At 46.6% G+C, this 24320-nt stretch overlaps 1 long non-coding RNA gene across 1 annotated transcript; it reads left to right on the top strand.

Moving 5' to 3' along the window:
- Positions 1-4660: 4660 nt before the first annotated feature.
- On the top strand, positions 4661-22849 carry LOC138489580 (uncharacterized). The gene is made up of 3 exons (XR_011274822.1): positions 4661-4743; positions 5080-5149; positions 22519-22849. It is a non-coding gene; the product is annotated as an uncharacterized lncRNA (long non-coding RNA).
- Positions 22850-24320: the final 1471 nt, after the last annotated feature.

Genomic DNA, 24320 nt, shown 5'->3' with positions numbered 1-24320 from the left:
TGTCAGCTAAGCTCCAGTTATGGAGGCCACACTTGGAACTGTTAAATTGTAGAGCGATAACATCAATCTATTTCCGGTTTTTAGGTAACTCACCATTTTATTTTGTCAGGATATGGGAGCTTTGTCACAATACTTACCCGCATGGGGATCGATGACTCGGACTGAGTTCGATTACAGTTTGCTTCCTACCTCGCACTCTGACACACCTTGTCAAGATGGGCACCGACAGATCTCAGTGCCGCGCTGTAATGTGCACAGTGCCACAGGGACCGTTCTACCCATCTACAACTACTAAGTTAAAACTTGGAGGGAACTCTTTGCTAACCGAGACATTAAAGTCCACCATTATGTCGACGATAGCCAGGTCTACCTAAAGGTCATTCCAAGGTTCTCCTTGATGTCCAGAAACTAAAGCAGAGCCCCTGACTCCTTCAAACATGGATGTTAAGAACCTACTTGGAACTGAACCCCACAAAGAGATTTCCTCACGGGCGCTAACAAATATCCTCAAATCCAAAACTTGGTTGACGTAAATGAAACTTGATGGCTCTTCTTTGCAGCTGGCATGCAATGCATTATCCCCAGCCTTCATTATCAATGGTGACTTTTCCTGGAAGACCCACCTGACGAAGAAAAACAGAAAATCCAAACAGCCAGTTACCATACATCTCTCCTTCTCAAATTCAAGCCCCTCCCCCATCCTCGCCACAGACTTCTAAACCATCGTCCTAGCCCTGGTGCTTTCTCACTTAGATGGCAATGAAGGATAGCCCAGGGACACTGCGCTGGTGTTGGAAGCAAGACCACGCAGAGCAACAGACCTTTGAATCCCGGATCCAATCTTAGAAACCGAACTCAGATATGGTATTGGGGGCGTTATAAAAACCAATAAAATAAAATAAATGAATAATACTATCTATGCCGGAGTCCTGGCAACATCTGTGGCCCAAATGAAATCTGCCCATCCTATGACAGGACAGAAGAAATATGACCACAAGCAGTTTACCCTTCTTTTTGAATAAAAATATTAACTTGCAGAATATGTCCCCTCATACTAAGTTAGGAACTATTACAAATTGATTTTTTTGTATGACTCTGCAAGATCGGTACATTCTTTTTCCCTCTGCTCTTTATTTATATTGACTGATCATGTTGTTATGTATTTTCACGTTATGTTTGTATTATTGTTTTTTGTTCTGTATGCTCGCTGAGGCCTACCGGCGTGCTGCGCTATATGAGAAATAAAATAAACTAAACATCAACCCAACCCGCAGGAAAACACTTGTTACCCCCCCCCCCCAATCCCCCTCCATGAGTATGTCACATTTAAAACATCTCTCAATAAACCCAAGGCTCTGACAGATACCCATCCTGAGAGGTTGAATAGCATCCTGAGAGGTTGAATAGCATCCTGAGCGGTTGAATAGCATCCTGAGCGGTTGAATAGCATCCTGAGCGGTTGAATAGCATCCTGAGTGGTTAAATAGCATCCTGAGCGGCTGGATAGCATCCTGAGCGGTTGAATAGCATCCTGAGCGGTTGAATAGCATCCTGAGTGTTGAACAGCATCCTGAGCGGTTAAATAGCATCCTGAGCGGTTGAATAGCATCCTGAGCGGTTGAATACCATCCTGAGCGGTTGAATAGCATCCTGAGTGGTTAAATAGCATCCTGAGCGGCTGAATAGCATCCTGAGTGGTTAAATAGCCCACCCTCTCTGGAGATCTCCAGAAGACCATCAGAAGCCACAGCATTACTCGAGCAGAATCTAAAAGGTGCAAGAAGGACAGAGCCAGAAAACAGGCCTTCTCTTGAGTGACAAATCCCAGGGCATTGTCACTGCTCGCATTGAGGGAGCCCCTTCCCATGAAGCCAGGGAAGTGATGCCGCTACCTGAGTGAGTCCCGGGTGGTACTCAGCGGCTGGATCTCATGGGGAGTGAGCCCCTCTATGGGACCAGTGACGACTGCCTTGAAGAACGCGAACGCGATATGCCCCCATCTTTGTCCCCTCTTTCCTCTCACCCCACTCAATCTTTTGTGGTTCGCCACCCATCTGTGCATTTCTGTAGGGTACAAGACCCCAACCATATAGACCATACTGGGACGAGGAAGAGTGAGGGCTACCCAGATGGAGTTCATACAACCTCTGACATGAAGAAGAACTGGCAAGGAGACACAAGACCACTATGAAACCAACATACGCGGTACAGTCAACCAGAGCCAAACATAAAAAGGGAGGAAGGACTGTGTACTTTGTCCGATCCTTCCTGGAGGAACCAAGAGCCAGCTTGAGGCGCGCGCAGACAACAGGAAAGGCTGACGGAGCCTCGCCGAACACATGCTGTGTTCCCCGTTGCCCAGGTTGGAGAAACAGAGGTCCAGCAGAGACTGGGAGTTGGAACAAGAAGCACACACTGAGAGGGACCAGACCTGAAAATGCTGCAAAGATAGGCAGAGACTGCTGGAAGGCATGCGGAAGTCCGCAGCAGGAAGACGCAGTTCCCCAAAGCCAACCGAGCAAGCCGGTAACACCATAAAATGTACCCGGGTTACCCTGGTGGGTGGGTGAGATAAGGGAGAACAAAGAAGAAGGTTGGGGAAGACTGAAGAACCCGATTTCCCTCATACCAGTACTTGGGGAAAACTAAGAAACTGACATATGAGAAACAGTGCCTATCAGGTTAGTGAACCAGGACTGGGTACAACATGCGACAATACGGAGAGAGGGGTCTGAAGTCGGGGAAGCCCCGCCAGAGCGGCACACCAGTGTCTGGGACCCACACGAAGTTGGGGAAGCCCAGCATCAACATCACACGGGGGTCTGGGACCCATTTAAATCTGAAGAAGTATGCAACCAAGCGGCTAGGGCCCACAACAAGTCGGGGAGGTCCTGAGACAACATAGAGGGTTCTGGGACCCACACAAAAGAGAGAGATGTCACACAACAAGTCAGGAAGATCCCGAGAGAAACCAGAGGGGTGTAGGACCCACACAAGAGAGAAAGAGACAAGTGCGAAAAGTGAAGATAAGGGGTTGAGGACCCATTGCTGAAAAAAGAGAAATGTTCTGGTACACTAAGATATACAGTCAAGTCTGGTAGGATGGCGAACCAGACTTGATGTTACACTTGTGAACCGGAGAAAGGACAGGGAAAAAGACTCCCCCCTGATACGTAAGAACTGTGTTTTTGTGAAATAAGAAGGTCTACAGTGAAGTCTGGCAAGATAGTGAACTGTGATTAATTTGGCAATGTCATCCTTGCTTGCATGGGGAACGCATCCCCTCAAATGGCCAGGGCAAGGCAGACATTTCCTGATCCGAGCCCTAGGGGTGGCTATTTGAAGGAGGAACACAGAGGGTGGGGTGACCCTCAAGGAGGTATGGGTGATTTGCCAGATAGAACTTGGTATTCCCCTTACCAAGCCCAGGTTAATAACCAAGGCCCAACTCCCCAAACATCCATGGTCTATGCTAGTGTGAAAAGGAACCACCCCTGCACTACCTTTAGTAGAGATCTAAAGTCTTCCTCATCAAACCCCTAAAATCCAGACTACCCCATGAGGAATAATAAAAACACATATCTGCTATCTTGATTTGATTTGAGCTTGATTTGATTGTAACCTACCTAAAAATGACTGAGCTGTCATGCTCCACTGTGATGTTCCAGATTGTAAACGGCCCTGGCACTGAGAGGTCTAATTAGGTTTTGTGATAGGAGTATCCGCTATACCTGTTAATAGAGTAGATTGTGAACTGCTCTGACACCGGGAGATTAATTAAATTGAAATTCAACTGTTGGTTATGTACAGGTGTCTAAGCGAGACCCATAAGTTTTGATGTACCTCTGGTTTACACTAGGAACAGATCTTCGATCAATGCCACCTAACTGGTGACCCTTAGAGAGAACGATGGTGGCAGTTTGCCAGTTTTTGACCCCACGCTCGACATGTGGTCACCTTAATTGTAGCAGGAGGCAGGAGTACTGTGGTGGTGCCCCACATCCGGCGTTTAATCTTCAACCTTTAATCTTTAATCTTCCTCAAGTTCTGCAACAATCCCTATTCAATAGCCAATTCTATAGCTAGGGTATATGACTCCTGGCTTTTCACCTTGGCTAGATTGTCCCCATAAACTGTTAGCGGGAGGTAGGGGCACCACGCAGTTGAATACTGCTTTGGTGCCTCTCCTCCCGCCTCTAATCTTCCACAAGTGCCATTATTACCATTTCCATCACTGAATCACTTGCTTTGATTAAGGCACGAACAAGGACTCACCTAGACAGATGTCTATTTCTTCTATCAGTATCACTTACAATTGTTCCCCCTATAGAAGCAGCATATGTGATGAGTAACATTTTATTAAGCAATCTCTAGGACATGCGCACACCGTTGTGCTACCTTCGGGACTGCAGTACCGATGCGCAAGCACGTCATACTGCAGAACCGATGCGCGAGCACGTCGCAATTTTGTTAACTTTAGCCCCCCTTGTTGTGGGTCTTCATTAAACATTTAGGCACTTGCCCCTTTCGGAACCTGTGCCTTAAAAGGGCTAGGTCCCTGTGAGCAAGTGTCAATACTGACGTCCTGCACATATGAAGCTGGGATGTAATGTCCCACACAAAGTTGGCGCCGGGACGCGCGTGCGCGCCGACTCCATGGCAACCCTAATTACAAGTCAGAGACGAGCACCGCATCCTAGTGACGGGCTGCTGGTTTTCCTCTGCGTATCGTGGTCTTTTAAGGTAAGCCTCTTTAGCGAGAGACCCTGAGTCCTATTTTCGCCGCTCATATACAGACGGCTATTAGTTACAGAAGCGCACGTGTCCCTCTATAGACGAACGAACACTCGTCCAGGGGAACAATGCGGGGAGCAAGCATTCAGCCTTACACTATTGTTAGTGTATGCTAATACGGAGTTTAGTTTTACCCATACACGACCATAGTTACTTATATTTACACTCATCTGGCTCATGACAGAGCCCTCCTTAACTATAAATTCGGATGATTTTTTACATTTATTTAAAAGCCAAGGTGCATAACCCCTAGACATGACCTTTCATATCTCTCCTTGCCTTTAGCCGCCTACACTGGAAATCACAGCGTGCCACCTTCACGTTACCCGGGAAGAGGAGTTGGGCTACCGACCGGGTAAGTGGATTAAACAACAGGTGTGCCACTTTAGAGTGAGATTCTTGCCCTATAATGGACAATTACAATTTGTGTTGTTTTACTTTTACCATGCAGGTAATTGCCAGTATTTCCCACTTACTCAGTAATTGAGGTTAGTGCACTTTAACTTACATGAGAGCCACTTGATCAATCTCCCTGCTACCTCAGAGGACTAATGAGCGTATCTTTACTCATTTCAGGAATTGCAATTGAAAGTTGTCAAAACTAAAACATGTCCTTCCCTGAAGATGGATTTTGATTAATCCGAAACGCATTGGCATACATGAGTTTATAGGAGTGTCTTTAGGAAGCTCTGAGCAGAGTGAATAATACTGCCCAGATAGGATGAACCTACTAATGTTGTTTTTTAGCTACTAATGAATTCTTTCTTGAATGAGTTGCTTTGTGGATAAGCTTCATTACCCTTTATATTCTATGGTTTGTTGTGAGGGCTGGTTTCAGCTCAACTACATTACTGTCATTTTTCTGAACTGTTTGACGACATAATTTTGATGAATTGTTATCCCACACTATAAGTTAATAGTGTGGTACTAATTGATTTTTGTCAATATAAAATATCTGGTTAACACCTGTTTTGTCTCAGCCTTGTGGTACCTGACTGTAGACAAGCAGACAGACAGAGGTCAATACACATTCTTTATTAAGGGAATACCATCTTTTTGATGTAAAACGTACTATGTTGAAATATATCTACAAAAGCAACCAACATAGGTCATAGTACTTCCCATTGGGAGTTGAATTGGATTTAGAAGGTTGAAGTTAAGCTGGGGACTTCTGTCCCATGAGGACTGCAGCCATGGCTACCAGCTGGCAACGGCGGGTGCGTGTCTTGTGCTTTCATTTTCTGAACCCCGAGTGGCCTCAAGGTTCTCCCTGCTGCACCTAAAATGTAACCATACAGATCTCTAAAAAATAGTTTGTTTGAATCACCTCCAGTGAATGCTACGACACAGTTATGCCTCCCACCCCCTATTTCGAATAATAAAAACAACCCAGAACCAACATCTCTCTCCTCTAGTGTCTGTGATAATGTAAGGAGAGAGTACTTTGTAACACATTCCACAATTAAACAGAGACTCTCATGCATAAGTAACAATGAAACCCCCTTTTCTCCTTGCCCCGAATTGACTAACAGTACTGGCATAAGGAAGTGGGAGAAGAGAATAATACAGGTTTCCCAACCAAAGAACCCAGCTACACGATCTAGTGTTTGATAAACCAATTGGGACCAGGAAGTTTAAAAACAGCAAGAACCATAGAGAAGAGAGACTTACTCCCACTTTGAGCTGGGAACACAGGGGCAGAGCAGGAGGAGATTTTGGCTCCAGTCCCCGAGCTCACAGACGCAAAGATCACAAACCGATGTGGCAGAGTAGGCAGCCGCATTAGAGGGAGAGACGCCGTACAATAGACAGAAGTGCTGTGGAGACGTTCGGAGCTGCGCGAAAGACCCTAAGTGCTCAGCAAGTCAAGAAGGCGGAGTTCTCCAGTCAACCTCAAGGGAAGCAGCAGAACTTCTATGTCCTCCACCTGGGAAACCGGCTGAAAGCAGCCCACTGCAGAAGTGTAAACTGGAGAAAGTCAGTGAGTCTGCCCGAAGCCAGTGGAGACCTGGGGGTGACCCGGCACCTGCGCCAACAGCAGTCTGAATCTAATATCATTGAAGAATTGTTTGAAGAATTGTTTGAATGCAGAAAAGGCAAAGTACAAACCCTATTGAACTATGAATACCTAGAGTTTACATGTGTGGCAACTCTTAAACCAACCTTAGCACATACCTGTTTATGAAACCAAAAACAATACATACAGTGTTGGTAACACTGAAAACTGTAAAGGGCATGAGAAGTACTGGCAAGCAAGATACAGCAACTGAAAGATATATATATATATATATATATATATATATATATATATATATATATATATATATATAGTCCTGTCAGGGGAGTATACCAGGCAGTTAACAATGCAGAAGAGCCCTCGCAGGAGAGTACATCAGGCAGTTGACATTGTAGAAAGATCCCTGGCAGGAGAGTATACCAGGCAGTGGGCATTGCATATGGGAACCTGGCAGAAGAGTACACCATGCAGTATGCAAGCCCCAGAAATGTTAAAGAAACGCCATGTTGGCTGAACCAATGAAAGATTGGTGGTTGTTGTTTGAATCAAGGAGAAAGTTGCATTAAAGAAAGACAGTCCCAGAAGCGACTGTTTAAACGTGAACCCTTTGAAGCAAATCAGGAACCAACGGAACTGCTAGCAAAAGAAACTGTTTCACTCTGCTTAAGAATCCAGGGGAAGGGATCCATCCTCTGGAACCAAGGGCTTCTACATTGGAGAACATTTCTGTTGAGACTATTCTTGCATCAGTTCTGAACACTTTTTGCCAGTTTCAAGTTGAAGATATTTTCTTTACACATTTTTATTGTTTAGTTTGTAGTGTGTGGGTCAGGATAGGATGTTTTAGACACAAGGATGGTTTCTCGGTTATTGACGTCCTGATACAGACAGATCCTTAGTTTTGGTTTATAGGTGGGGAAAATCCTCTTTAGCAAAAGGTCAAAGAGGCCAACACTTCCTTTTTAATAAATATCTTTGACAAAAACATGACAACCTTGTGTCAGGCTCTCATTTCTGACCCCTCACAAAACCAGACTTGACGTTACATTTGTGAATTGTGAACTGGGAAAAAACAGTAAAAGAGACTTCCCTCCCCCCTGATGCTTGGGGACTGTGTTTCTTTGTACAAATAAGACAGCCTGTAAAAGAAAAGGCAAGGGGCGGGAATTCCCCATTCATCTTGTTGTTTTTGTATATGTTTGGAGGAACATTTTACATCAAGAACTTTTAAGTTAAAACATAACTCGCTGTGTTTTTTAATCAAAAACTGAACATTTGAGTTGGCACCCAGAAGGAGAGAAGCCTCCTTCTGGGTTAAGGAGATGCCCAGTATCTCCTTAGTTACTTCAGACTGTAAGGGTTGGAAATGGGTTTGGACACAGGATGGTGGGCATTTTCCTTTATTGGACATCCTGACAGATTCCTTAGTCTTTTTGCTGAGGTAGCACAACCCCTCTTAGAAGTAGGGCAAGATAGTTTCTCCTTTTCTTTACTTTTACATATAAATAAACGTGTTTGCCAACAAGCATGGCACTGCTGTGTCAGACTCATACTTACACTTGCAAAACTCTCAAATGCTCGTATAACAGACCAACACATATCAGATCGGTATCTCTCCCTTCTGAGATTCAGGAGGAACTGAAAATCTTGCTCTTTAAGGACTACCTAGTTGCCTTTTGACCCCGTGATAGCAGTTCCTGCACCTCCTTCTGCCAGTCCTTGTCTGCCTCTGACTATTCCCCTTTTTAACTTTCTTTATTAGGTGGCAATTGTCACTTAGGGGCTGCCACTATTGCTCTGGAGTTCACATAGGAGGGAGATGGGATGCTAATGTTAAAGTTATTTATACTGCGCACTGACGCCACTTGTGTGGTCTGCAGCGCTCAGAAGGATCTGCAATGCAAGGAGGGAAGGTGGGTGGGTGGTTAGTGGGTTGACTGGGAAAAAAAGCATGCGAGCTGTAATGTGCTGTTGACAGCTTCAGTTCGGAAACACTGTTCACTGAGCATAAATGTGATTTTCGGAAGTTGCCCGCCATGTGGTGTTCTGCGAGATTGTGTGTGGTTTGTTTTGTTGTTGTGAAGTACGTGTGTATTGTGGTGCTGTAGAGGTCTGGTTGTGTTAGGTCCAGAGTTTGAGAGGTGTATGCCGAAGAGGGAGTTTATTAGGACCATTGGTGAAAGTCCTGGAGATCCATCCAAGTGCTCCATACCTCCCAACCCAGAAGTCCACCCAAGCACACCACATCTCCCACGCTAGGAGTCCATCAAGTGCTCCATACCTCCCAACCCAGAAGTCCACCCAAGCACACCACATCTCCCACGCTAGGAGTCCATCAAGTGCTCCATACCTCCAAACCCAGAAGTTCACCCAAGCACACCACATCTCCCACGCTAGGAGTCCATCAAGTGGACCACACCCGCCGCTCCCGGAAATACCCCCAAGTGCACCACTCCCCCCCCACTCCAGGAATCAATCCAAGTGCGTCACATCTCCCACCTCTGAAACTCACCCAACTGTGTCACACTCTCCCCTGAAAATCCATCCAAGTGCATCACAATTCCCACACCTGAATGCTTAAATGTGTCACATTTCCTACGAATGACATTCATCTAACTGTGTCACCTGTGGCAGTCATGATCTTTGTATTCCCCGTATTGCCCTTTCTGGGTTCTACCTTAATTGTCCCCTCAGTACTCATGATTCCTATGCTTGTCTGTAATTTGTTCAGCTTTTTGATTTCTTATTACCAGCCCTATTTCAAGGTAAGTGATGGGTTCACTGGCCTAAGGGGAATCCTCAGGGAGCGGTTAGTCGTCTTCCTCAATACCCTACGTAACCTAGACAACGAGTTGTATACTAATTGACCTTTTCACAATTGACCTTGGGAGAATTGACCTTAGGAGAATTGACCTAATTTAGAAGGTCAATTAGGACATATATGCAGGGGGAACCCCTCTCCCGCAATCCCCCCACCCAATCCAAAACCCCCTGCAACTCCCCCACCCAATCCCCTTATATTATTTATAATCCAAAACCAACCCAATACATATATAAAATAACTAAAATAATATAAAGGCCAATTGTGCAGATGGTCAATTAGGACCACTATAATTAGGTCAATTGTGCAAAAGGTCAATTGTAAAAGGTCAATTTGGGTAATACCATTGTCTATTATCTATTGGGGAGGGTCTGGTGCATTTCTCTTGTTGGCCCTCACTGGGGGTACGCCTGGGCCTAGAGTCTCTCTTCCCTGATTTTCCCTCCCCCAGTTTCCCTTGAGCCTCCTTCCCTGGCCTAATCGTATCGTGCCTATCAGCTTCTCCTGTTACTTAGTAGTCCCTTTTCAGGGGGTGGAGGGAAGGAGGCATCTCTGTTTAAGGCCACTGTGTTACCTAGCCACATCTCACACAATCCTCCTAAGTGTGAGATATGGCTAACTAGCGCAATTCGCCTAAATGTAGTAACACCTAGCTTTGGGATACCTGGATAGAGGGGAATGGGCTTAGAAAGGGCCCACAACATTAAATGCAGTAAAACCTAGCTTTGACACACCTGGATGGAGAGAGAATGGCGCAAAACGGGGGCACAACAGTAAAGGCAGTACGACCTTGTTTTGGGAGGAGCAGGGTGTGGGCGTTGCTTGGCTTTCATCCAACTATTGGCCTGCCCATGGCCACACTAATCACTTTGGCCATTCCGAATAACTACCTAACTCACCCTGCCGAAAATCCACCCTCATGTAATCTCTTTGAGCTAGCATTATCCTGCCGTAACATCAATCTTTGTGCTGTATAAGGTCGGACAGTGTTATTTTTAAACAGTATGCTGAAAGTTAATGGAGTAATTGCTGCTGTAAATTGCTTCAAGTGTAATAAAAATGCCTTAACCAAGTGAGACTTCGGCGACTGAGTGATTTTTAAGTAAAATGTATTTATTCAGATCTGTTCCATGCACTGAAATCTTGTTTATAAAAAAAAGGTATTGACAAGCCAAGGCTCTTGCCTTAATCAGTGCTTTAAGTGGGATTATGAATTGAGGGGTGCTCTCCTTATGGGGTGTAGCCTAGGCCCCTCGCCTAAGTAGGGTGGGGGCTGGTAAAAGGAGCACAGCTGGGACGCACTGGCATTATTACCTTTGTTGCGCCCAGCCCCTCCTTTTAAACAGAAGAAGGGGCTGGGCGCACCAAAGGTGTGACACAAGTGTGCCCCAGCTCACAAGCAGCCCTTTAATTCAAGGAGCCACGTGGTGCAATACTTTAACCACGGGTTCCTTGAATGAAAGGTCACCCTCCTGCTGATTTGTTTGTTCTCAGAAACAGGAGGAGCGCTGGACTGCTCAGCTCTCCTTTTATTTTCGAGTACATTAATCACGCAGCATGAATCCAAGGTGCTTCATGCTGCGTGATGACTATTTACTTGGAAGCAAAAGGAGAGCTGGGCAGTCCAGCCCTTCTCCTGTTTCTGAGCACAGAGACATCAAGCAGCCCGTGTAGCCAAAGTGTTGCACGGTTACACAGGCTGCTTGCAGGTGCTAACACTTCGGTTGAGCAAAAAGAAAAGGCAGTGATGCTTTTTCTTTTTTCTAATCTGAAGTGCTGACACCTGCAGGCAGCCTGTGTAACTGCAGCGCTTCGGCTAAACAGGCTGCCTCAGGTGTCAGCGTGGCTGGGGCAAGTCGGGGGTGTGCCCCGGCAGAGCCCCTTCTCGGAAGCCCCTTTTGGAGAATGTCGGGTCTCGGCCCCGGCTAGCCCCGGCCCACTTAAAGTAGTAATTTGCCAGGTAGTGACATAGTTGACCATGCACTTACAACTTTTTCTAGCTGTTGCCATCTTTTGGTGAGGCAGTACCATTATGGCAGTGCCTGGAAAATGTCTATCCCATGCCAACTCAAAAGCAAAAACTGTTTGCTTTGATGCTTGTTTTATACATACAACGCTCTCTACATGCCTGCCTAGCCTCCGGGTTTAGCCCAGAGTCTCATGGTTTTCACGCCCTTTTTCGGGTTCCGGGGAAGAGCTTGGAGTCTCTGGGTTTTCGCAGCAGGCCCAGAGTTGCTGCTGCTCTGAGGCTCGGAAGGGCTGGAGCAGTCAACATTGAAGGGGCAGTGGCAGCACTTGCCACACCCGCATCCCCGAAAAGGGAGGTTTTTTTAAAATTGTCTGTGATTTTCTAATTAAAGGTTACTTTTATTTGTTCCTGCCAGGGAAGCGCGGATCAAGGGCTTGCTAAAATGTAAGAGATGTCTCAGCAGGACTATACAGGCTGCAGGCATATTCCCCTCGTTCTCTTTGTTTCTTTTAAGTAACCCACGTTGCACGTCTTATTGCAGGCATTAGCAGGCAAGTGTGTGGGAATGGTCCATTTCTCTGTCCCTTAACAGCTCACTGGGATGGGCTGCTAAGCATTTAAAAGCCCCATAATCTGCATCTATGCCAGTGGTCTTCAAACTTTTTTGGCCAGGGCCCCCCTGAGCAAAATTTGGGCAGGTCGGGACCCCCCAGAAATGCCAAATGGACAGTATATATTGCGCGCCGTCACCTGCTCCCATCAAAGTCGCTGGGCTCCCTCATCCCACTCCTACCCAGTCGCTGGTCTCTCCCCACCCCATCACACACCCAGGGCTCTCCCCACTCTGCTCCCATCACTATCCCATGGTTCCCGCCCATTGTGCTCCCACCATAGTCCCTCGGTTCCCCCATCCCGTTCCCAACACAGTCTGAGGGCCAGTGGCGGCTGGTGAATCTTTTTTAAGGGGAGGGGCATTAAGGGGAGGTTCGGGGGGGTTTCCCCCTGTGAATTTCTTTTTAAATAATAGGTTAAAATGTTGCATTGTAGAGCATACTTTTAACAAAAAATGGGTAAATAGCCAAACAGTTTGCAATTGTTGCTGGGAGTCCAGGGGGCAGGCATTGATATTTTATTTCTATCGCGCTCGTACACAAGTGTTTCAGAGCGTGACAAGGCAAGGGAGGGGAACAGAGGAGAATAAAACAGCGATCTTACTAGGCCCAGTGACATTGAGAACGCGCAAGTGTGAGGGGAAAAGTGCATGGAAGGGGGGAGAAGTGGAAAGTGCGAAGCAGAGGAGAAACAGATAAATAACAATAAATAAATAATAAAGACAACAAACAGTGGTAGTGCAGCCAGCAATTTGCAAGTGCTACGTTTAAGGCAGCAGACAGGGTAGGTCTGATAAGTGCAGGAAGAAAGATGGTTCTCCTCAAGTTTTAGAGTGGCAGGGCGCTGTTCCAGAGGGAGGCCCCAGCCGAAGACGGAGATCTACCCCCAGCTCGTTTCTTTGATAAACGACTGACCCTGAGGGAGTTGGAGGTAGAGGAGTGAAGAGCTCGAGAGGGGAGGTATTTGCGGAGGAATAGCTGAAGGTATTTTGGACCGAGGCCCCAGAAAGCCTTGTGGACAAGGCAGAGGGTTTTGAATGATAGATGTCCGGTAAAAAGATGCCATCCCTGTCCCCTGGGCCCCACTGGTCCTAACACAATGAACATGATTATGTGTATATGCAAGGCGCTGCACATTCATACAGCAATCACTCTATCATTCACATGAGCATCCATCACCATACACTCACTCATAACGCATCCATACACATGTTTAAATAAAAACAATGAACATAAACGTACCTTCTGCATTGGCCTGTGTGTGGGTGCTGCTCCAGCTGCTCTGTCCGTATGTGCGAGGAGGCGCAGGAGCTCCCCCTCGGACATACAGACATGCAGTGCCCCAGCCAGCATTTCCAATGAGCTATGCAATGCTGGCGAAGCAAAACACCCCAGCACTTGCATGGCTCAGTGAGCATGTGCGGCTGGGGAACTAAACTGAACTGTAAAGGGAAACAGTGTTTCCCTTTGACAGTTCAGCCAGCCCAGGAGCACTCCATTAGCTGGATAAAGCAGCTGAGGGAGTGCTCACTGTTTCACTGGGCTGGCTCCTTAGCTCCTCCATAATGGGTGAGGGGCCACTATGCAGTTAGTAATGTTGACCATTGTTGCTGAATATATCACAATTTACTTACATTTTAACACAAAGCACCCCTTTGGGTACTATTGAAACAGTGGGCTTCATAACTACTCTGGCGGTAGCTGTGCCGGTAAAACCGGCACGGCTGCCACTGGAGTTGCATCCGGGTCTGGCACCCGCGAATGGGCAATTACTAGGTCATGCCGAGTTAGGCGGACATGATAATTGCCCTTTCGAAGGTGCGGGTAGATCCCCATTCCCATTTGAGCCCCATATGGCTCAAATGGGAAGGGGGAGCTCGGATGCACCGGCACCGTTAATAACGGTGCCGGTGCATCCGACGAGCTGAGGTCAGACCTGGCGGGGGCTGTCAAGCACCCACGAGCACAACTCTTACTATGGCGGAACGGTAGCAACGGTGCCGGTAGCTTACCAGCACCGTTGTTACTGGTCCGCCATAGTAGTAATGAGGCCCAGTCTGTGACTAAAGGAATGAATATCCATTTACAACTGTGGGCCACTTTTTCATTGTTGCCTGAGACAGTTTCATGCTTCAGCCCGCCCATGTGGGCCACCCCTGCCCATTTCTTCCAATCTAAAAAAAAAAAAAAAAAAAAAAAAAAATCTTTTTTCATGCTGAGCTCTCAGGGCCCCCCTGGGATGCACCCGCGGACCCCTAGGGGGTCGCGACCCACAGTTTGAATACCGCTGATCTATGCTAAAGTAAATACCAGACTAACAATGCATACCAGTCTGTGGCATATCTGCTTAGTTGACATGAAAACGATGTTTTTACCCTCGGTGAGGCATTGCACATTTTATTTACGTCCTGCATAACAAGATGCATGCCAGTGTGAAATGACTGAACTGCATTCTGGGACTTGAAGTCGTGTAGTTCTAACGGGGAAACCAGGGGTATATTCCCACTTAAGGAGGCTGGAAGGCCGTCTCCGAATGGAATGGTGTGTGGGTGCGCATTTCAAAATGATGTTTGGAGGTCCCCTTGCCTGCAGCTGAGAAGACCTGTCTGCACATGTTAGCAAACATGCCTTTATCTGGTTTAGTGCAATGCTTCCAAATGCAAAAGGGCCCTGTAAAAATGGTAAATGAGTTTTTGAGGGCAGTTTCATTTGATGCAGTTTTGTGCAGCTAGCCGATCACACCTTCAATAGTTTAACTTTTTGACATGTGGGCGGAGTCTTGTGTAACTGGGCGGGGTCTTGCGTGGCTATGGGAGGCGCATAATTCTCAGGGTTTTTGATTTTCAAATGTAGGCAGGTTTGGCTCTATAGCTTGAGTTATATGCACTGTGTAAGGCAGGTTTGGCTCTATAGCTTGAGTTATATGCACTGTGTAAGGCAGGTTTGGCTCTATAGCTAGAGTTATATGCACTGTGTAAGGCAGGTTTGGCTCTATAGCTTGAGTTATATGCACTGTGTAAAGCCCATATGCACCCCATACAAATAAAGACACCCTCTTTCAACAGTCCAATTGCCAGGAATTGAGCAGCTCTGTAGAACTTGTAAAGCTGTTGAAGTATTACTTTATTTTTACACTGACCCAGCATAACGGTCCTGCAAAGTTCAGAAACGTTGTTTGTGGCCAGCCCAGGATTAATGTTTGCCCCCAAGTAGCACTGTGCATATCAGAATGGAGGGGGCTGGCGTGTGTGTGCGTTGCCCTGGCTACGCCAAAGGAAGGCCTTGGGCTAGGAAGGAAACAGGGCCACCACCTTTCAGCGGCTATTTCAGGCGCATCTGTCAATAGACCTGAATATAAAAAGAGGGAGGTAATAAACCACACTGAAAAGCCTGGGTTAGGGTTGAATGTGAGAGCATTTCCTGTGGGGCACCTTTAATTGGCCAAACACGCGCCAACTGCCTTAAAATCACTACATTGTAGAAAAAAACGTGCATTTTCAGAGCTACCCCGCAACAACAAACAAACAACACATAAACCACAACAACAGCACACAAGGTCTCGCATCGGTCCAATATTCACACCAAAGCTCGGCGCACAGTGAAAACTGAACTGAAGCTGCCAACAGGACACCACCTCTCTCACTTTCCTACTCCCTCTTTACCCGACTCACTCACCGCGCCTCTTACTTTCAGATCCGCCTGGGGACCAATTCCGTTAATGACGGTTGCGCAGTACAAACATCTTTAACATTAACAACATTAACATTCCGTGACTCAACTTGCAGCACTAGAACTGTGCTACTTCTGCAGCTTTCAAGGGCCTCCAACTACTTCCTTTCACCTAGTGCGCATGTGCGTGTATTACATGACTCGACTTCTATGCTACGCCATTCACTCTGAGAGAGGTCTTGCAACAAGGCATGCCCGAGTGTGGCGTAGTGTAGGGTGGTCAGATTTAAAAAGTAAAAAAAAGGAACAGGGCAACTGACATAGAAGTAGGACTAACTCTTGCAAGTGGCTGTGAAGGCACTACACTTCAGTAGCATTTGGAGGAGAAGGGTGTTTAACTGTTACTGTTCAAAGAAACACATATTATGATTAATTTATCACAAACTAACACTATCTTAAATTGTAAAATGCAGCATTTCTTCTGTGCGAGATGGTGCATTTCTGCCTGCCAGCTATGAAGACCTACTACAAAAAACCGGGACCACTGCAATTTCCAATGGGAACATAATCTTGAGAAAGGGGGACAGAGCACCAAATACTGGGACGTCTGATCACCCTAGCGTAGTGTGTGGGGAGAGGTACTGACAGCACAGTGGAGAGCTGCTCCATCAGTTAAAATGTCTACTAAACCTGTGTGCCCCTTTCTGTGATGAATTCAATAATCTTTTATAAGACGCTAAGCAGCGGCACTGGGATTCGAACCTGGGCTGCTTTGCCTTGCTTCCAAGACAAGCGTGCTGCCCATAACCATGGAAGAGAATGCAGCCCAAATGCCTGTGCAAACATTTCATGAAAATGCAAAGAGGAGACCCAGGTAACAGAACTGGGCAGCCTGGAGGTACATCATTAAAGCACGTAACACACTTGTCCAACATTCATAACAAACGTATTCTTGTTTTAAAAATCTGTTGAAAAATGTTTAATACTTTCCAATAATGTTTTAAAAAAATGATAGTATTCCAAATGTCTTTTGTTGTGAATACGAGGACATCGATCAACAGACCTGACTAAGCTGGATAATTTCTATATTCATGTATTTACCTTATTGAAAAAACAGTTGCATATGTGTAATGGAAATTGACACAATGATATAGCCAAAAGATCCCACCCCCCACTATAAAATGTCCCAGCAAGTTTTTTGAGTCAATCCACTTGCTTCCATCCTCCGCCTGTTCCCGGGTGCCTAGATTCTATGTCAAGACGGAGGCGAGCATTAAGCTTCGTCTTCTTTTATTTTCCACTCTCCAGCAGTTTCAACAAATATAACTTTGTAAACTTTTCATTTTTTATTTTTTTATTTTTTTTATTTTTAAATTTAACAAAAAACTTCAAGTCCCATGAATCCTGTAGTCCCATAGTCTCTGGCCATGTGACCTAGTCCTTCCTGTCCCTTAGTCCTTCCTCTTCTTTTTCTGCTCTCCGAAAGATAAGTACAGTTTTCTTGGTGCTCCGTAACTCAGTGTTTATAGTTTATAGTTACGACGTGTTAGCAGTACTGTATAGAACGTTATGACTTATGTTGTTATAAAAACGCGCAGCGGCACTGCGTTTTATAGAGAAATTGTTTGATGGCGTGATAATTTAGTGTGAGAGGGACCCGCGGCCCCATGCCGCACTACCGGCACCCCAGGGGCCTGCAGATCTCCTCTTCACGAGCCCCACGGCGCTTTCACACGTGCTGGGAGCAGGCTAGCCCCCACCCTTGCAGGGGCAGAGCTTGTCGCAAGCGGGAAAGCTCTTCTTTCCCCGCTCGCGTACTGCGTAGGCGGCCCCATCCTCGGAATTCAAGGGATTCTTCGTGGAGGCCACGCTGAAGAGCAGCCCCGGCCCCCACCCTTGTGGAGGAGGGGCCGGAGTGCGACCGCAGCTCACGTAAGGAGGGATTCCCCTCCATATTAATACAAGCGCCACGCTCGCATGACAGGCCCCCTCCCTTGGTGGGGAGGGGCCTATTTCGAAATTCTCCAGTGCGAAGGAGATTTTCGAGCGTGTAGCAATACAGAGTAAGAATTAGCTCCGAATTTACATGTATTCTGCCTAGCTTCAGCTGGTTTTTCCTTTATAATAAGCTTTCAGTGAGTATTCACTCAAGGGATAGTACAAAGGATCCCTAAGAAGATCACAGTTTCGTACTGGCAATAAAGAAGGTGCAGTCTCATAAAGCAAATCATTGGACGTGCCACTACACCTTTCTAAGGTAATTTCAAGGCACCTGTCAGCACAAGAGATGTCCAATTTTGAATGGAGTGATGAAGAGGCAGGCTATGAAGACCTGGCCCACAGTTTTAAGGAAGTGCTGGGAGATTCGTTGTCAGAGGCAGTAGCTCAAGGGGTTAGACCCTTACAGGAGAGACTCCAGACTATTGAAATATTTTTGAGCAAAAATCATTCAAGCACCGAAGAAAGCACGTCCACTAGGACCTCATTGAAAGGTCCAAAGGGGTGTACCAAGGCCCGGAAGAGCGGCGACTCTTCTGACCCCCCGGGCCAGATGGAAGGGGCAGGACTAATGGCCCCAGAGGCTTCGGACTCTTTCAGTAAGCTCAGGGAAGCGTTCATGAGGAAGACACAGGTGCCGAGCCTCAAGACCCCCTACCCAGGGGATGACAATATGGGCAGCAGAGAGGAGTACTCCCCAGAAGAGGATCCTCAAGAATCCCCAGCCTCCTCACAGGAGGAAGCAGATAATGAAGGGGACGAGGAGAGCCAGCCTCCTCCGAGGAAAAAACTAAGGAAAATGAATAACCTAGAGGAGGAGGAAACATCAGATATGTTTCAACCAGAAGAAATAAGAAATCCCAGATCCTCCGAATGGGTACCCTCACCGAGGATAGCTAAATACATGACGCAGAGGTTGCGTAAGGCGCTAGAGAGGGAAGTCAGGCAGCGGATGAGAGCGGAGTGTCCCAAGCCGGATTTACCGGGCAAGGTGGCGGAAGCACCAGAACTCGATCCGAAGATGCTCTCATTCGTCTCCAAAGCGAACAGAGATCCCAGGAAGGGCATAGACCGCTCGTGGAAGAGCTGCCAGGAAAAAGTCTTGGACCTGGCTGGTCCATTAGCGAAGATTATGGACATGGCAGAACGGGCCAAAGACACGGGGGAGGAAGTGGACCCCGCAGTCCTGGCCAACTGGGCGCAGAGGGCCGTATGCCTCTTAGGCAACGCAAACTGTGCGATCTCTTCAGAACGCCGAAGAGGCCTTCTCCTTAAAATCGACAACAAACTAGGAGACCTGTCGTCGTATGAAGCAGGCGAAGCAGCGCAAGGACTCTTATTTGGCGACACATTTGGCAAGGAAATGGGGAGGTTCGTGGGAACCTTTACCTCATTAGAAAAGGCCCAGGCCTCAATGAAAAAGATCTTTCCCGGGAGAGTTTTTAGCGGGACCGGTCGGTCCAGAGGCCGAGCGACCGGTCGCTATCAGGCATTCAAAAGGCCCCAAGGAAACAGGAACACCTACTGGGAGAACAGGCAGCCTGATTCATTCTTCCCGTCTAGAGGCCATTCCCAAGAGGGAGGAGAGGCAGAGGACAGGGAAGAGGACACAACTTCCCCGCAGGTGAGAACTTTTGCATACCCTCCAGTTGGGGGGAGGACAGCGCTATTTGGGGAAAACTGGCGCTCGCTTTCCAGCGACGCCTGGGTTCTGCAGACAGTGAATGGCATGCACATAGACTTCATAGAGACTCCCATTCAGAGTCATATTCCCCGTCCTCTAGCCTCGACCCAAATAGAGAAAAGTCTATTACACACAGAATTGCAAAAGTTAGCAGAGAAGCAAGCGATAGAGCAATGCGTATTGCCCCCACAATTTGTGAGCAGGATGTTTTTAGTCCACCGGAAAGAAAAAGTAAGGCCAGTAATAAATCTAAAAAACATGAACGGTTGGGTAGTCTACAACCATTTCAAAATGGAAGGGACGCATCAGCTCAGAGATACACTCAGGCAAGACGATTGGCTAGCGAGGATAGACCTAAAAGATGCATACCTGACGATACCAGTTCACAAAGAGTTTCGCCCTTTCCTAGCGTTCGACTGGGACGGGCAATTATGGCAATTTGCTACGATGCCTTTCGGGCTGGCGTCAGCACCGTGGGCGTTCACAAAGATCATGAAACCGGTAGCAGCAGCAATCAGGGAGAAAGAGATTTGGGTGATTATATATCTAGACGATATCCTGCTGATGGCAAGCTGCAAGGAGACTCTCCTTTACCAAGCCGACTGGGTGGTGAAGCTCCTGTCGTCTCTGGGTTTTTTAGTGAATCAGGAGAAGTCAGAATTGAAACCAGCCAAGAGGTTAGAATTCCTAGGGTTTATCCTGGATACCAGGACAGCTACTCTAGAGCTTCCCGGCAGGAAGATACGAGACATAAAAAGGGAATTGAGAGCGTGTCTCAGCAAAACAGTGATCTCCCTCCGCACTGTAGCTCGAGTGGTAGGCTTATTATCAGCGTCGATACAAGCAATCTTTCCAGGCCCGCTTCATTATCGAGCCCTATTATCACCACCTAGTTCAGATCGATCAAGAATCCAGGACAGAACTACAGTGGTGGTTAGCGAATATGGAAGCATGGAACAGAAGAGCCATCTTCGGCGACCGTCCAGATCTGATAATAGAGTCAGATGCCAGCCGAGCAGGCTGGGGAGCCCGATGCGGGAATCTCCAGACAGGTGGGAGATGGAGCGCAGAACAACTCCAGCTTCACATCAACTGTCTGGAATTGTTAGCCGGATCATTTGCGATCAGGGCTTTCATGAAAGGAAAAGTGAATTCCTGTATTCTGCTGAAGATGGACAACATCTCAGCAGTCAGATACATAGATCATTTAAGAGGGACGAGATCCAGATTGCTGGCGGCGATAACCAAGGATTTTTGGCACACCTGCCTGAAATCTGGAATTTCAGTGGTAGCCAAGTACCTTCCAGGTTCACTGAATGTGATAGCGGACTGGAACTCCAGATACCTCTCGGACTCCAGCGATTGGATGCTGGATCGGGAGACATTCCGACAGCTAGAAGAACTGTGGGGACCGATTCACACAGATCTGTTTGCGTCCAGACTGAACGCACAGAAAGAAAGATTCTTCAGCGGGAGGTTAGACCCAGCAGCAGCAGGGGCGGACGCTTTCCTGCAAGACTGGAGAGAGCAGACTCTCTACGCTTTTCCGCCATTTATAATGATGAGCAGGGTATTAGCGAAAGTGCGCAGAGAAGCAGCGAGCCTCATAGTAGTAGCTCCGCTTTGGAAATCGCAAGTTTGGTTTCTGACGCTCATGGAACTGCTAATAGACTACCCGAGACTATTACCTCAAGGAGTGAACTTGCTCACAGACCCAGCTGGGTCATTTCACCATCTGAGAGTGAAGGGGATGCTGCCGCTGATGGCGTGCAGGATAGCAGGAGACACTGGAATCTCCCGGGAATTTCGGCGCAGGCTGCAAGCCTCATCACTGAGTCTTGGGCACCTTCCACCAGAAGGAGCTATGACGCAGCTTGGAATAGATGGTCGACATGGTGCAGAAGGAGAAAGATTCATCCCGTTTCTGCCCCTCGAGTCGAAGTTCTAAACTTCCTAGCGGAATTGTTACCGGATGGTAAAGCTTACAGGACTATAGGACTATAGGAGTCTATAGGTCCGCAATTTCGGCAGGGCATCTGCCGATAGAGGGACTTCCAATAGGAGAGAATATAGCAGTGATAAGACTGCTGAAAGGGATTAGATTTAGGAAACCGCCTCAGCCAAGATACGAAACCTTATGGGACGTTCCCACAGTGCTGAGATTTCTCGCCGATTTGCCAAACAACAGATATCTGTCTCTGGGACAGTTATCCGGAAAACTGGCTATGCTCCTGTGCATGGTATCATGAAGGCTCTAGAGATCAATAGAAAGTCTTTTGGTCCGGAAGGAGTGACATTCAACATAGTTAGAAGGACAAAGACAGACTCTTCATCAATCACTTACCCATACATGCCAGATCACCCCAAGTGGTGTGTAGCAACATGTATTAAAGAATACGAGTCTAGAACAGCAGAAGTGAGGCCGGCAGGGATAACCCAGCTTTTGATAGCGCGCAGAAAACCACATAAGGGAGTAGCTACCGCCACAATAGCGAGATGGGTTAGAGACATCATGAACATGGCTGGCATCGATATGTCCAGATTTGGGGCACATTCAGTTAGAGGAGCGATGGCCTCGAAAGCATTAGGGCAAGACGCAGCGTTGGAAGACATTATGAGAGTAGCAGATTGGGATAGTGATTCAACGTGTAGAACGTTCTATTTTAGCCCATTTAATACAATAGCTGATTCAGCAGTAAGAAGCTTTGAACAAGCTTAATGCTCGCCTCCGTCTTGACATAGAATGAAGATTCCCCCTGCTAATAGCGCAGGGAGCTCTTGATTCTATTAAAGACAAGGAGGCGAGCATTAAATTCCCGTTCCGAATACACAAGCAGACAAGATGTTGAAATGAATGACTTGATACACAGTTTATAATTAATATGATTATTCCTTCCAGAATAGGGTGTGTATTCCCCGCCCTAATATGTACTTTTTGTTTTCTCCTGGCATTAGGAGACAAGCAAAAGAACAGCTGAGACGATTAAAGGATTGCATTGCCTGGAGCGAGCTAGCAAGTTCAAGTGTGAGAAGCCAATCCGGCACTGAGCAGAAGGTTCGGAACAAGTTGACCAGTTTGGGAAAAGATTGCAGTTCGAGCAGTCAAGAAGAGGAAGAACTAAGGGACAGGAAGGACTAGGTCACATGGCCAGAGACTATGGGACTACAGGATTCATGGGACTTCAAGTTTTTTGTTAAATTTTAAAAGAAAAAAAAATGAAAAGTTTACAAAGTTATATTTGTTGAAACTACTGGAGAGTGGAAAATAAAAGAAGATGAAGCTTAATGCTCGCCTCCTTGTCTTTAATAGAATCAAGAGTTCCCTGCGCTGTTAGCAGGGGGAATCTTCATTATGGTGATGTTCTCAAACAGTTCTTTGGGAAATTTGACAAACCTCAAACAAAGGTTTGCCATAGAAGGGTCAGGATATTACCGTCGCAGAAGGAGCTGGATTTTCACAAATTACTTTAATAAAGCTCATATATGAATGCTGAAAAATGTATTCAAGTTAGAATGTGTACACTGTTACATTAAGCATAGTCATAGTAAAAACAAATTTTACTCATGGTGAATTTAGTCTTTCTATCGTGTCCATGCATGAATTATACTGTGTACATGGGTGATGCTGGTATGTTGTGCTAAGCCATCACAGTTGTGTCCTTGAAGGGGCAAATGCTGAGTTATTGGGGCAACACCGGCACAGGTATCCTGAGAAGGACAAACACTGGTATGCTGGACAAAGCCATCCCTTGATCTCCTTACAGGGACAAATGCGGTATTGCCATGATAGTGGAGTTTACAGGTCATTACATGTGAATTGTTACCGAAAATAGACTGATCTAGTGTGTGTTTTAATACTGCCTGTTACATCACACACTGTGTTAACAATGCAGTGTGTTTGACATTTTTAGGCAGGAGGTTGTCCCAGAATCCGAATCTCCTGAACAGCTGCACATTAGGATTGTGTTTTTTCCATTGTGCTTATCCACCTCCTGCTTTGTTCCATAATGGATCTTTCATTAGGATCCTTTTTGGAATAGTGTGATAGTTGTTGCAATTGTTAATGAATTCCTGGTGTATTGTTCCCTTTTTGTGAAGAAATACTACTAGTTGGGTCAAACCCTGCATATTTAACCCAGAGGCACACTTTTGTGACTTAAAGTCAGGCATGTCCCAAGTGCTTCTCTAATTGCAACCAGGCAATTACAATTTGGAACTCACACCTGCAACCTGTCAAGTGATTGCAGGTGTATAAGAAGGGAAGAAACCAGCAGCAAGCAGGGAATCTTGTATGCGATGAAGCAGGCGTGGTTGGTCCTGCAGGGGAGCCAGGACTCTGGCAGGCGACCCCAAAAAAATGTGGAGCCCATGGCCAGGCAGACCGCGAGAAGACCACAGGTGTGGGAGTCTCCATGGTCGTAGACACGCAGCCGAAGCTGCTGACGAGAAAAAGGAAGCAAAGTGACTGACAGCATCCGCAGAGAGGGTTCCATGTAATAATGTCCATGTGAAAAAGTCATCAGTTTCTGGTGACTTTTTCCTGGCTATAAGAATCCTTTCCCCAAATATTCAAGGAGGGGTATAATTATATATTATTACCTCCAGTCCTAGAAAATTTGGGGAAAGTGTTTGATAGCCTGGGGTGTGCATCATTAATGTATTTTTTTTTAAAGTCGGCAACCTGACTTTTTTCATGTGGACCTTATTACCCGATACCGCGGAGAGGAAACGGAGATGCCAGCAAGAAGGGGCCACAA

This window comes from Ambystoma mexicanum, chromosome 9 (assembly GCF_040938575.1).
Source record: "Ambystoma mexicanum isolate Mex_15411 chromosome 9, UKY_AmexF1_1, whole genome shotgun sequence".
Lineage (NCBI taxonomy): Eukaryota > Metazoa > Chordata > Amphibia > Caudata > Ambystomatidae > Ambystoma > Ambystoma mexicanum.
This window is presented reverse-complemented; position numbering and strand designations above follow the sequence as displayed.